Source organism: Buteo buteo, chromosome 3, assembly GCF_964188355.1.
Source record: "Buteo buteo chromosome 3, bButBut1.hap1.1, whole genome shotgun sequence".
Taxonomy (NCBI): Eukaryota; Metazoa; Chordata; class Aves; order Accipitriformes; family Accipitridae; genus Buteo; species Buteo buteo.
The window spans coordinates 75880867-75891359 of NC_134173.1; the positions used below are offsets into that span (position 1 = coordinate 75880867).

The window sequence follows — 10493 nt, forward strand, 5'->3', positions numbered from 1 at the left end:
CATGCAGCCAGCCAGGCAAAATAACCACCCTCAGTCTGCCCAGGAAGACAAGTAATGGATATGGAGCACAATGAACCACCAGAAAACATTGCTTCAGTCAACTACCAGGGCTTTATCACGGGGCTGTTAGGCTTTGAGATGGCGTCCATCAAGATGGCATCCACACAGCCCTTATCTGACCATGATAACTACCTGCCTGTCTGCACTATGGGAGAGGTGCAAGGAGGACATCAGGTCCACAAGTCTTCCTCCACCAAAGCTGTTGTAGAGGAAGGCAGCCAAGGGGCTCCATCTCTATGTAAAAGACTGGTGAAGACCACTTATCGCCTTACCCTGAAGGCCACCACCTGCTTCTAAGGAGTTAGATTATTGCTCCAACCCAGGAAGAACCACAGATTTTGAAACACAACTTGCTTGCAAAAAGCAAAGCTTTATGTTCTCGCTCTTCTCTCTGCCAGCAAAGAAAAGCAGCAAAAGCTGAACCCTCCCAGCAGAAGGATATTGCACCCCAATGGGGCTGAAGAAGCCAGCAGCATCTCAAGCCCACGAACCAACCACCGAGGAAAACACAAAAATTCTTTCTGGTCTTACCAGGAGCCAAAGGAAAAGGCACAGCCAAAGCCAGAAGGTGCAGGGAGGCAGGAGGCAAATGCCCCTCTTTATATATATACACTCTCTTTATATTCTATGTTCAAATGCCTTGCAAACAGGACTAGGACCCACAGCCCTGTTTCCAAGTATGGGATTATACTAAATTGTGATTAATTTAAAAAAGGATAACAAACACAATGTGTTAGGAAAGGAACTCGACAAAGAGAGAACAAGCCTGTAGACCTCAGACCCCACGGGATAGCTCTATATACAAAAGGAAACAAAGATATGTCCAAATAATGTGCAGAGAGAAAAAAAAAAGCACACCTTGGGTTCCACGCACAAAGAAGAGGATCTTTACAATTAAATTGCAGGTATTTCCATGAGGGGAGTTAAAAAAAAAAAACAAAAACACAGGACTGAAATATTTTCCACTGCCCCATGTTTGGGGAAAAGAAACCCATCTGTTTGAAGCTCTAAAGATGATAATCAGGAAAATATCCGTAGTGCGACTGTCAGTCTGCTTTTTCGAATTCAAAGGCCAGTCAGTCAGAGCATCCTGGTTTACTGTAATATGCAGCACTGTTTACACCACTTGCTAAGATGCATGTCCAAGGGACCGATTTTGGCACTTGGCTAGGACAGCAACCCATTACATTTTTAGAAAAACAACCCATACCTATGAAACTTCCCTGCGGTGCGTGATCAATACTTAAAAGGGTTTCAGAAAGCACGCAGCTGTTCTCTAAAACAGAAGTGTCAAAAAGCTTAGGACAGCATTTCTGGGGCTTCAACGCCCACATTTTACCACCTACTTCCATCTTTGGGCACTTGCAGTTAATGGAAGTTGAAGGTCCTTGACACTGAGAAATCGAGCCACTAACATGCAGTGGCCTTAACACAAGTAAGACCTTTTTTTTTTTTTTCCTTCATTATTTATCATTAGTAAAAGTAGTCCTAGTAAAATGACTTGATTCTTCACCGTCACTACAAGTCTGGATAACTTTACAACCTGTATAAAATGGTACGCAAGAGAATGGTGAGCGTCAGCAGGCCGGGCACGCTTCCCTGACCACAGCTATGCTTATTTACTGTGGCCTGATCCTGCCCACACTGATCCCACTGCTCTGTCCACAGCAGCTTCAGCAGAAAAAGACTGAAATTTTCAATTCTTTAAAACAAAAGCAAAAAAAACAGCGCATAAAAGCAAACAAAAACACATGCACTATTATTATAATATATATATGATATATATTTTTTCTGATATGCTATATTATAAATTGTTATTTTTTATATATATATATACACACACACGTATACAACTTTAATTTCTCATGCTTTTTGCGCTGAGTATCTGCTCCTGGCCACGACCTGCAGCAGAATATTTGATGGGACTGACAGTAGGACTACTCTCCAGCAGAAACAGGCACTCAGGTAAGAGAGTGGCTGGGGGTACATCAGGCAGATGACAGAAGACATCAAAACATTTGGGAAAATAAATCACATCTCATGCTATTTAGCAGTATGTTTAAAGTAGTATAAATTAGGTATTTTAGAAATCAGGAGGTTCTTGTGAGAGAGCTAATAGTGTCACAAGGGATCATAAATCAATTGTTTGGGGGGGGGGGGGGGGGAAGCCAAAAGCTGCTTTAAGGTATAGCTCTTGCTTCACTCTGCAAGCAGGAAAAGCTCGAGATCTGCAGCTCCCAACAGAACGGTCCAGCTACGTGGAAGATGGTAAAAAACGACATAGATAGATCTACACCTTAATGCACAGCACGTACTCTCATACAGCCACATGATTTTTTTTTTTTGCCAGCTGGGAATAGAAAATGCAGGTCATTAGAGTTAACTTCAGGCTGGTTTAATTACCATTTAAAAAAAAATTGCTTTCTCATTAATAAAGATCCATGGCAAATAAAAGGGACTTTCAGTCACTGGCGGGATGTTGAACAAGTGCCTATGCACAACCAGCCCTGTAAGTAAATAATCTGCATTATGACCCTTCAAAAAACATCAAGCCCACATGTTGGAAGAGGGATGCTTCGACAGAAACAATGGCAACATTACGCAAACTCAAGGGATCGCTGTCTGCAGCTCCCGTTTCCAGGTGGATGAAGCTCAATAAATAGTAAACAAAGAAAATATGTCTTGTACAGCATTATACTAAACAAGGTGTTACCCAGCGAGTCAGCACAGTTCCTGCAGCATCATCGACCTTCCCCATCGCCAAACAGATGCACAACAGGGTTTTTTCTCCCCTCTCCAAAATTAGAAGAACACAGCACATAACGAACATCTCCAGGCCGGGACATGGAATGCTGCAAAGTATTTGCTAATAATTCAGCTCAAACGTAATTGTAATTATCTACAGTTAGTTGCAACCACTGCTCCCGCTGATAAAAAGCCCTTTTTTTAGATGCTAATATGTCTTCCAAACAAATCTATCTGCATTAAAAATTTCAATACTGGTTACCTAACCAAGGACTAAATTCGAGGGGGAAATTTCGACAAGCAGCGTTTTTTGCATGAAAACCTCTGCCTTTGCAGAGCACAGACTGGACTTTCCCTACAGTTAATTTTACCTAAACTCAAAGCCACCGTTGCACAGCTTGCAAACCCAGTGAGACATCGTCCAAATATTCTCCAAACAGCCTGGGAGAATTTTTCCCCCGCAAGACACCCCCAGATTGGGGCACATGAGCTGGACAGTGAGCACCATTGCATGAGGGCTGTGGTCATAGTCATGAGACTTCATACAGCGATAAATGAATAAGGGAATTTCAAGGGAAAAAAGAAAAATTAAGAAAAAACAGCATTCATGGCTGTATATGCCTCCACCACAGAGCTCCTGAGCTATCTGTTCATATGACTTTTTTTACAAAGCAACCATTAATAGCAAGTTTGGGAGTTCCCTCATACCATACTCGAGTCTCTGGCGTCTCACACAGCAAAGAAATGGGTTAATCCAAAAATTTCGGTCACAACACCTCCAAATCTGCCTGGTTTTCACATGCAGAAAAATGAAGAAGCCACCTCCCTCCTCCACTCAGAAGCATCACAAGAAGATTCATTATAAACTGGAAAAAAAAGCACCAAGCATGATCAAAATCTCTCATGGAAGAAGAAAATGTTTTATTTTACAGAAATAAGGACTATGGCAACCTACAGCACAACAGGGTTGGAATAAAATCCTACAGCATGGCTGTCTCCTGCACGCCTTTACTCCATGCACCAGATGATGGAGGAGTCCTATAGGGGGGAAAAAATACATGGCCAAGTTATTCACGACTACAATCATAATAAATGTATGCAGCAGGGGAAGTAGGACAAATAAAGTCCCCATAACCTCGAAAAAATCACATTTTTGCAACGTGTGGCTTTGCAGCGGGGGTGACAGCGGAACAAGAACAAAACAAACACTACACAATGAAAAGCATAAACCATTTTGCAGTTATTTTCTGCTTTTATTTAGGGAAGAGATTACAGAGATAGCAAAGAAATCACAGCCTAACCCAACACAAGCATTTACTTCAAAAAAAAAAAAGAAAAAAAAGTAAATTTACTTAAAAAAAAAAGTAAGTATAGGTATTGCAGCTGAGTTCAACTTCATTCAAGGAGAGGCTAGAAAACGTGCAGATTTTGCTTTCAGCATCCCAGCAGATGAGTAGCCAAACAAACCTAAACTGCCCTTAGGAGAGCTTTTTCCTACAGCTCTGAATTCCAGCAATACAGCATTAAAAAACACCTGCTGATACACAATTTCTTCTTTTTTTTTGTACCCACCTTCAGTATAGAATTGAAAAAGCAACTGATCACCAATGCAATCTTTGTTTTCTAATGGCACTGCAAGCAAAGCGGACATGGGGAAAAAAAATAATTCATCCTGCCCCTTTTACTTTTTTTTAGTTAAATGCTATTTTTTCCATCATCAGAAACACTGAAGAGCAGAGACGTGCCCATGCACTGCAACAAAGAGATGGCACCTGCCTACTGAATTTCCTGACTAGTGACACTATGAAGAAAAAAGAAGAGTTTTAAATAGAAGCCTCCCTGCAAGTGTTAAATCAGATTAATTTAACTCTTTTGCATTATTTTAATCTTGCATACCATCATTTGCAAGGCAAGCAGAAAAAAAAAAAAAAGAGGGTAGGATTCTTATCTTGACCATATTCCTTTGGAAACACAGTGTATTATTAAAAACCACAAATAACCTTTCTGACAGCAAAAGACATGCTTCCAGTTCCTTTGCAGTAGGGCGACAGCACAAATTTTAGCCATAGCTTTCTGGGCACCCAACATCAAGCTATGGGCACGAGCTTCCCTTCATCCTTGTAACGCTTAACGCCGCTGCTGGCAACGCCAACGCAAGTTTGTGGCCAGATTTTGTATTTGCACATGTCAAAAAGTATGCTGCAAAAGAATAAAATGCAATTTGAAGGGTTGGTGATGCTGCTGGAGGACAAGTTTTGCAACATTTCCCCAGCAAGCACCGGCACGTAGGCACACTCCAATGCTTCATTTTGCGAGTTAAGCTCATGCTTAAGTATCTGCGTTACATTTAAACCAAATAGATCATGCCGTAGGCAAACACATCTGCTTTTACGGTCAGAAAGACACCACCAACCATGTCCTGGGTGGAAGGACCCAGTCCTCCATCCGCCCATCATGTCTCATGGGGATCAGACCTGGATGCTCAAGTCCTTCCCAGTGCAAGCAGCCTTTGCCCTGATGGTGATGACTCCAACCCTACATAAAACATGGGCAGATGCTCCTCCTGCCCACACAAAGCCCTCAGGTGTCACGGATTTCTGCGGTCCCTGCAGCACCAGCAACCCTCAGAAGACCCATAAAAAGCCAAGCGAGAGCCACCTACCCACCCCGCTGCCCAAACTAGCTGAAGTGTAGGAAGGAGGATAACAAAGACGGGAAAAGTAAATTAAATTTTTTTTAACGTTCTTTCCATTTTCATCTAGCAGAATGTGTTTATGGTACAGGCAGGGAATCAAAAGAATTATTTTTATCTTGATATTATTTACCCTTTCACACTTGCTATTTAAATATCTCTGAATTCCCAGAAGAACCAGCAATTCAAAATACCATTTGATATATATTTATAAGCAAGGGGAAGCACAGACTCATTCATTTTCAGCTTGCCTACTTTTTTTTTTTTTAAATTAGATTTTAAGTGCTGTAATATCGATTTGCAAATTTATCAAGACACAGAAGTATTATTTCTCCTCTACTCTCAATAAAGAGTCTCCAGCCCCGGTGCAGGCATTTTGCTGGCTGGGAGACCTGGTCACACCGGAGAGTCGCATGGTGAGGAGCAAATGATGAGAGATTTAACATAATTAAAAAAAAAATTAAAAAAAAAAATATATATCAAGAGAGTTGTGAGAAAAGGAATAAGGTTTCTTGCACAAGAGAGGATGGGAATAAAAGACTTTAATATTAAAATCTCTGTTCTACCAGTCTCTGTAGCCAACCTCAGCTAAATAACTTGCAGCCATTGCACAAGAGGCAACCCTGGATGCCAGGAAAACTGCAGCAGCACAGCATTATGCTGCAAAACTCCTCTGAACCCAGCAATTGCCAACATCCCTCTAGGAGGGATGCATCATATCCAAAAGCTCAGTCTTACTTTGGACACGATGGGAGGAGGTAACAGAGATGGAGAACTAACCAAGGAGCTGGGATTGCAGCAGGACATGTGGTTGCACACTGCTCAGCCTCTCCGATGTCTGTCAAAGCCACTTCAGCAACGGTTGTGGTTTTTTTGGTTTTTTAATTGCATTAATATACACCAGCAAACCAGCAGGGCGGGAGGCTTCAGAGAGAGCAACAGGGGTTATTCGTCACTTGGCTGATGGCTGGAGAGAAGGAATCAGCACATCATTAGCACCCCAGAAAAAGCCCAGAAACCCACCTGGAGGTGAGATGAGATGGAAAAGGACATTGCAGCTGGAGAAGGTCACAGAGCAGGGAGGCATGGAGGGGCCAGACAGCAGCTAGCCTGAGTCATAGGCGATTTAAAGACCTGAACTATCTGCATCAACTCCTGGACCAAGGCAATAGAGGTAGCAACAAGGCAAGATGGGGCACTGCATATTCACAGCCCCATTGCAAAGGGAAATACCAGCCTGGAAAAAGGGGTAAAAGCTGGATAAAATATGAACCTTATTGCTATTGCTACTGGATGAAGAAAAAAAAGGGGAAAAACCCTCGTAGTTTAGTCCAGCCTTCCCAGTCCACACACCACACAGCTAGTAAAAATTTAGGATTTAGCAGGATGAAGCACAAAAAGCATAACTTCAGACCACCACCCCACGCACATGTTATCCCCGGCTTTGCAAAACAGACGACCACTTGTTTCTGCAGCACTCCCAGACACGAGGACGCATCTCGAGCTGCAAATGTCACGGAATACTTCAAATGCAAAGAAGCAGAGGTTTTGCAGCCTGTATTCAGTGTGATGGTGGAAGAATGAAAGTGTGCTTTTAGGTTTCCAAACCCTCTGCTTTTTGATACGCACACAAAGACACCGAGCAGTTCAGCGGAAACACAAGATTTCCCCAGCAAAGTCCACTCCAGCGCCAGATGCTGCAGGTTAATTGTACCATGCAGCTAGGGCGAGCTTTTACTAAAAGCATCGAACCACAAACACGTTGAAGTACAAAAGTAACAAAAAAAGTTTCTGCAGTCAGCCAAGGACTACTGCAGAAAGTGGTGCTTTATACATTTAAAAGTAGTTTTATTTCCTCTCCTTCCACTTCAAGTCCATCTCACTGACTCATTTATGGTTAAAGCTTCCTGAATTAGCCTGGAAGGAAAAAAAAAAAAATAAATACCATTATACCCTATGCGAGGTTAAAACTGAGCCAAAACCTGTTATTTAACTATAACATGGGTCACGAAGCAGTTCCCAATGTTGCCATCACACCGGAGGTTGACACATCAACCTTTCATTGTGTTAAGCAACCATGAGACAGTGTCATGCTGACTGCTGGTGGCAAAGCAGGCGCGGGGACCTCCCATCTTCGCCCAGTCACCGGCCACACGAGACACAAGCACAGTCCTTGGGAGAGCACAGCACCCTTGGCACGCATGTCCCACCTTGGTCACACCCCTGCTCAAGGCCAGCCCTGCTCCCAGGTTGCAAATGCAGACCTCTGTGTGCAAGCCGTGTCCCTAAGCAACACATACAGCCCCATGTAAGGCCAGCCTTACCCCAAGGCTGCACACACACACCCTGTGCAAGGCCAGCGTCGTCCCCACATTGCACACGCACACCCCTGTGCAAGGCCAGCCCTGTCCCCGAGCTACACACGCACACCCTGTGCAATGCCAGCCCTGTCCCCGAGCTGCACACACACCCTTGTGCCAGGCCAGCCCTGTCCCTGAGCTGCACACACACACCCTTGTGCCAGGCCAGCGCTGTCCCCAAACTGCACATGCACACCACTGTGAAAGACCAGCCCTGTCCCTGAGCTGCACACACACACCCTGAGCTAGGCCAGCCTCATCCCCAAGCTGCACACACACCCTGTGCAATGCCAACCGTATCCCCAGGCTGCACACACACCAGCCCTGTCCCCACATTGTGCACGCACACCCTTGTGCCAGGCCAGCCCTGTCCCCAAACTGCACACACACACTATAGCCAGGCCAGCCCTGTCCCCAGGCTGCACACACACCCTGTGCAACGCCTACCGTATCCCCAAGCTCACCCTGTGGAAGGGCAGCTTCATCCCCAAGCTGCACACACACACCCTTGTGCCAGGCCAACCGTATCCCCAGGCTGCACACACACCAGCCCTGTCCCCACATTGTGCATGCACACCCTTGTGCAGGGCCAGCCCTGTCCCCAGGCTGCACACACACCCTGTGCAACGCCTACCGTATCCCCAAAATGCACATAAACACCCTGTGGAAGGCCAGCCTCACCCCCAAGCTGCACACACACACCCTTGTGCCAGGCCAACCGTATCCCCAGGCTGCACACACACCCACACCAGGCCAGCCCTGTCCCCAAGCCACACACGCTTCACAACAACCAGCCCCGTCCCCAAGACGAACACACACACACATACACCCCCACCCGTGCAAGGCCTGCCCTGTCCCCACACCACACACGCCCTCCCTTTGCAGAACCAGCCCTGTCCCCACCCTGCCCCCCCCCCCGCTCAAGGCCAGCACGTCCCTAAATCCCACTCCCCACACCCTCCCCCCAAGCCGTGTCATACCCCTATCATAGCCCTGTCACGATCCTGTCACGGCCCTGTCACGCTCGGGGGGGGGGGGGGGGGGGGGGGGGGGGGGGGGAAGAAAGCGGGAAAGGCCCAGCACGCGCCGCCGCGCGCGCCCCTCACCTGCCGCCGCGAGGCTGCGCCGTGCCGCCGGCACCCAAACATCACGTGACACACACCCCCCCTCCCGGCGGGCCCGCCCCCACCACGTGGCCACCCCCCCCTCACCCCGCCCCTCCCGCTGGAGTCCCCAACCCGCAGGTACTCACCCGCCCCGGACTACGACTCCCAGCAGGCAACGCGCCTCTACGCCACGCCCCCTTTTCCCCGACGACCAATCACCGGAGGGAAGGAGCCGGGAGTGGCGGGCACCCCCTCACACACAGTCCCGCCCACCGTCCCTCAGCCCCGGCCCCTCCCTCGTCTCCCTCAGCGCTTCCCGCCTCAGGGCGCTGCTGCCCGTGGCCCCTCACAGGAATCGTTCGGCTTCTCCCTCCCCTCCTGCCTCTCCCTCCCCTCCCGCCTCTGCCCTCCTGTCTGTGAGGACCCGCCGAGCGTCCTGAGGCTCGCCGGGTCTTCACCTTCCCCCTGCAGCCGCGCTCCCCTCCTCCCCAATGCGGGCTTCCCCTCCCTGAGGGCCGCCCGCCATCCCCTCAAGGCTCCTATGGCGGCACGGGCTCCCTGTTGCTCATCCTCTCCCTGGGGATCCCCGTCTCCAGTCTCCTCTGGCCTGTAAGATAGCAAGGTACTTCACCTGCCCGGCCCCTTGCACCTTCCCTTCTCCCCTCTCTCCTCTGTCCTGCCATACCCCACCACCCCTGGTACTCCCCTCCTATATATCATTATTGAAAACAGTGGTCTGAACATCTCAGCTACCTCCCCTCTGGTGTCCAGCCACAGGAACCAGCCCCAGGGTGGGACTCTGAGTGATGTGGTTAGCCTTTGGTGAGGGTGGGATTCTAAAAGTTTAGATGTGCTTAGCCCTTTGATTTCATCAGCTGAGGAGCCCTTCAGACTCCAGCACTGGATGAGCCGATTCTCCTTTAATCGTTAACAGACTAACTCTTTGTTACTCCTGAGAGCAGCATAAGCTCTTTGAGGACAGGTTTGTGCCCTCTTGTAGTCACACAGTGCCTAGCACAGCGCACACAGGAACAGAAATAAATAAAAATCGCCGACTGGCTGCTACTAAAGCTACTAACGCTGTTCAAAACACCACGAGTTGCAGACCGAGACTGGAGGTTTACCAAAAAAGTGCCTTGATAGGGCAGTCCGGCGCACAGGGCGTTTGGTCCAACTCACACTGTACCTGGGAGGGGTTTGCTTTTTATTTGCAAAGTGACAGCAGCTTTACTTGGTGGTTGGCTTTGCAAAGGGAGTTACAAAGCAAGGATTTGCTTGATAGGGCCTTTAAACAACAATTCATTTTAACAAGGGGTTGACAAGCCAGCTGCCTTTTCAGAAATGTAGTTCTGCAGCAGTAGCCCTGCCAAAAAAAGTTTTAAAAGGGCTGAGGGGCCACCTGAGCCACCATAAACTTTAGGGTTTTACAGCACCAAAGCGCTGTCAGAGCAGTTTCCTCGATCTTTTGCTGCATTGGTAAATCATTTATTTCTGTGGACTCTAAAGAAAATCCTTTAGGAAAACGGCTGT

At 47.3% G+C, this 10493-nt stretch overlaps 1 protein-coding gene across 24 annotated transcripts in view; it reads right to left on the minus strand.

The window, feature by feature from the left end:
* Positions 1-9037, minus strand: part of TSNARE1 (t-SNARE domain containing 1) — a 489936-nt gene extending 480899 nt beyond the window's left edge. For 10 of the 24 annotated variants that reach the window (XM_075024056.1, XM_075024052.1, XM_075024055.1 and 7 more), the window contains exons 1-4: positions 6521-8700; positions 6278-6421; positions 3761-3843; positions 3514-3671 (exon numbers count right to left, since the gene is read on the minus strand). The gene's annotated coding sequence lies outside the window, so the exon portion shown is untranslated. Of the gene's footprint in view, positions 1-3513; positions 3672-3760; positions 3844-4805; positions 5005-6277; positions 6465-6520; positions 8701-8837; positions 8863-8963 lie in introns of those variants that run through there. The other 14 variants (XM_075024060.1, XM_075024059.1, XM_075024050.1 and 11 more) reach the window with 12 other exon arrangements.
* Positions 9038-10493: the final 1456 nt, after the last annotated feature.